The sequence below is a fragment of the Mirounga leonina genome, unplaced genomic scaffold, assembly GCF_011800145.1.
Source record: "Mirounga leonina isolate KUSES-001 unplaced genomic scaffold, KU_Mleo_1.0 Mir_165, whole genome shotgun sequence".
Taxonomy (NCBI): domain Eukaryota; kingdom Metazoa; phylum Chordata; class Mammalia; order Carnivora; family Phocidae; genus Mirounga; species Mirounga leonina.
In genome coordinates, this window is record NW_023270415.1 from 26394386 (window position 1) to 26399025 (window position 4640).

A 4640-nucleotide genomic window follows, 5' to 3' on the forward strand; every position below is an offset into this window, starting at 1 on the left:
ATAGATAGATTGCTTTCCTCTCTGATTTTAAAGTGTATGCATCATTTTTGCTTAGTTCATAACCACAAACTCTTTCCATCAAAAACAGAAAATATGTGTAGGCATATATGGCATAAATATTTGTTTGCATATACGCAACAAAAATATGTTTCAATAGTAAGGATGGACAAAGGATATATAGAAACATCATGAAACTAAGAGATAGGAGAAGAGAGAAAGCAAACCAAATATATAGGATCAGTGAAATATGGTATGGTATCACTTGATGGTTTCTATACTTAAGTAAAAACCAGGGTTTGATTTTTATATTTAAATATTTAGTCAGCTCTTTTTATAGATCATTCATAGTAGAGGCCATTCCAAGAGTGAAGAGAAAGGCTTACTAATATTTCAGTAATTTGGGGATTATTTGGGGGATTTTTTTTAAACCATTAAATAATACATGATATTTTGTGATGAAAAAATGACAAGTGAATTAAATTAATGTACATTTAACTCTTTGCCTTAAAAGTTTCTTTGAATACTATAGTTACCTAGCAATAAATTGGAGTGAGATTTTACTCAAATGCTATCTGCTTTCTTGCCAAATGTTAACGTAAAAAAATTTGCACTTGATCTTAGCCAAAAGGCCGAGAAGCGATAATGTAAAAAATTTGAACAATAACTCAAATAGTCTGTTTTATAATATCCCTGTTTGGGGATATACTAAAAATTGTTAAGCATAGTAACACTCATCTAGGTAACCATAAGGAAATAAATAGAAATTCCTTTTTCAAATTGGACTTACAGTCATTCTTTTCCAACTACCTCAGGTGTAAGGTCAAATATCTCTCCCCTTTTATTCCCTTAAAAAACTCACCTAAATCCAGTTTGATAAAATAATCATGAAGTGGATTCTCTTTCACCTGTTGGATAATCTGACATCAGTAGGCAAGCCTCTATCTCAGGACGCACTTTTAACTTGCTTCTCAGAAAACAAATCTCTTAATTTTATAAAGTTTTGATTAACCTCCAAGATAGTGAGCTAGGTGAATTAGCTATCATTTCAGAGGTGTGTGCCCTAAATTTTAACATACCATGCAACCAACTTCACAGTTTCCAACTTCACAGGATGCTATGGACTCTTCTCTGTACAGATAATCATTTCTCATCTGACTCAGTTTTACATCTTCAACCATAGCTATGCCTTTCATTCCTTAGTCCTCTCTCTAAATGAGTTTATTTTCTTCCTCCTGAACTAAACTATTTACTCTTTTGAATATTATTTCATAGTGTCCCTTAGTCTTCTATTCTTCTTACTGCTATTGATGCCTAAAAGCACCCTTTTTTGCTTTTAAAATTCCCTTTCATGAAACTTTTACTAATCGAGTAGATATAGGGTAACATTATGTCCTCCATTTTCAAACAACAAAACTCACAGCAATCATGAGCTACATGTTCATGATATATTCATTCATTTGCATCTATCCACGTCATTATGGTAGCTATGAGATTTTCATATATATCAGTCATAATGCCCTCTGTGTGAATGTCTGTGTGCATTCAGTTATTCTTCCAACCAACATAGATTTATTAAGGCCCCATTCGTGTCATGCACTTTTGTGGAAGCAATAAGACTATAAAGATGAACTAGACAGATGGGGTACACAAAGTAGCAAGCAAAGGGAAAATCTGCCTCGGAAGATACACAAAAAACTTGCAGTTAGGAATTTTGTCATTCTTATGCATCTGTGAATGGCCTTTGGGGAGTCAAATTACAATTTAAAATGTTTCCTAAATAGAATATAAACTTTCCTTTCCAGTTTGATTTGGTAATATTATGGTGGTTCCAACATCCCTAGCAATCACAGATTAGAACAGACATTCTGAAACTTTCTGGTCTCAGAATTACTTTGCACTATTAAAAGTTATCAAGGTGACAACAGCTCTTATTTATGTATATTAAAGTTATTGATATTTTGCATATTAAAGTAAAACAACTTTTATTTCTAAATTATTTAGTAATTCATTAAAAATAACTACAAACTAATTAAATGTTAACATAAATAATATACTACACTAAGGTAATCATATTTTCCAAAATTAAAAAGAGCAAGGAAAAGGGTATTGTTATATGAATCTTCTTAATATGTGGCTTAATAGAAGATACTGAATTCTCATTTCTGCTTTTACATTCAGTCTTGCAATATATTATTTGGGTTGAGGATCTCAGGAAAACCAGCCCCTCACAAATCTGTAAGTGGGAAGGGGACAAAAATGTTAAGTAGACTTTTCATCTAATTGTGGATATTCTTCTCTGATATACATCAAATATCGACAAGTAGTAGTTTCTTAAAAGTTGCAATATGGAATTTGAGAACATATCAACAAGCTTTCCATTCTTTTTATGTTAAATTCCATTCTTTATCTTTCATTCCTAATAGATCTTTGACTGATACATGATTTTATAACATCATGAATTAATCTGTTGGAAAATATTGGTTCACTGGGTTATGCAGATCTTCCGATTATTGACACATTTCATTATACAGTATGGAAAAATAATCACACTCACTAATATCACTATCATGATTCCATTAGAAATTTCAGTATTGGGAATCTTTCCAGCTCATAATGGCAGATTAAAATTTTCCAAAATTCTAATATTCCTTGAAAGCTAAAATTTTATCAGCAACAAATATTAGAAGTGGTTTCCCTTGGTGTTAGAGACTCACTTTGTTTATTAAGGATCGACGGGTTTTTTTGTTTGTTTGTTTTTTTGCTTCTGCTTTAGGTTCAAGAGTATAACTCTGAGGAATATCATGACTGGTGAGTGGTGCTGCTTGATTCATGCCAAGAAACCAGGACTGCTAAGGCTCCAGCATTGTGTACAAATTTCAACGCACATGAAAAAAGAAAATAACAACAGTATTATTATGAGGATAGTTTTGATTTCAAGGACTTTCTGAAAGTAGCTCAGGGTTTTTAGAGGTCTGGGGACATCCTTTAAAAAAACACAGCTCAGGGGCGCCTTGGTGGCCTTGGTGGGCCTTAGTGGCTCCGTCGGTTAAGGGTCCCACTCTTGGTTTCTGCTCAGGTCATGATCTCAGGCTGGTAAGATCAAGCCGAACTCCCTGCTCAGCGGAGAGTCTGCTTGAGATTCTCTCCTTCTCCCTCTGCCCTCCCACCCTGCTCATGCTCTGTCTCTCTCTAAAATAAATAAATAATAAATAAATAAATAAATAAATAAATAAATAAATAAATAAATAAAATCTTTTAAAAAATTCAAAAAAAAAAACACTGCTCAAAGAACCTAAAACACAGCTGCAGATATTCAGTAATCATGATTTGATATTCAGTATCATCTAAGGATTGACTAGGATTCATTACCAACTACAATAGCAACACCTAACATATCTAAATGGCTTTGTGGATAATTTTATGTACATATTATTTTGTTTAATCCTTCCAATAAGCTATCATTAAATTTTAAAAGAGAAAATTACAGCTTTATTTAATGACTTTTCCAAGGTCACAATACCTGCAAATGACAAAATCCAGATTTATATCCAGGTTTTATGAAGTCCAGTGTTCTCATTATACCATAGCTGTTTAATATAACTCTTTTACAGCCTCCCCTAAGTAAGGGAATTGTGAATAAATCTTGTGCCATCTGCTTGATGGCCAGGCTCTATTTAAGCGCTATTACAATTACATGGATATGTATAAATCTTATTCCTATTCCAAATCCTTCATGCCCTGGGAAGTCCAATTTCATATCTATTTAATCACAATCCAAAACTGCGCTACAGTTATATGATGCCCCTCAACATACCTAGTTTTCTTTAACTGCTATAATGCCTGATTGCTTATTTGGTCATTCTACTGGCTAAAATAATCACTGACCATTTCAGTGGATCACTGACCAGTTATTCCAATCTTCCAAATGAGCTTATCCAATCAGTCTTGCGATCTAATCAACTACATACAGATCATTGTTAACTGTGCTAACTGAAAAGAACTTATCTAAATCTTAGGGGGCCACAGGAATTCAGGGAACAACAGTTTAAAAAGTAATTCCTGAAATTTATGAAGGGTTCTTGTATAAGACTTTTTAAGTCAGACCAACAGAAGCCCTTGGATCCTTGCCCTGATGCTAACAAATTAGCTTTATGAGTTAAGGGAATACTCAGCATCACCATGTCTTGGTTCTCTTGTTTTAGTAAGAGGGAATTACTATATGACCTCTTGTTTTGCTTACAATTCTAATGTTGTATGATTTTTATATAGAAAAAAAAAGCATTTCCCTTTTTGGCAGTCATGATTTTCTTCATTTGTAAGTTTTCTTTTCATGCCAGTCTGTCTTCACACTCTATGCTGAAAGTCTTCAAAATCCAATTAATTGCTCAAACTTATACATAAAAGGTCTATCTATCTATCTATCTATCTATCTATCTATCTATCTATCTATCATCTATCTATCATCTATCTATCTAACCAGCCATTTAGACCCCTTAAGTATGGTATTTAATAAAATCTACTCAGACTCTTTGTGTTTTCTTCCACTAAACAAAAATGAAATTGCTTTTATAACATTTATGTTATGATAAATTCGGGGTGGGGCTTATAAAGATTGATCTCCTCCGCTAATGATTAATTAT

At 32.9% G+C, this 4640-nt stretch overlaps 1 pseudogene; it reads right to left on the reverse strand.

The window, feature by feature from the left end:
• Nucleotides 1–523: 523 nt before the first annotated feature.
• Nucleotides 524–641, reverse strand: LOC118015502 (annotated as a pseudogene).
• Between the last annotated feature and the right edge of the window lie 3999 nt (nt 642–4640).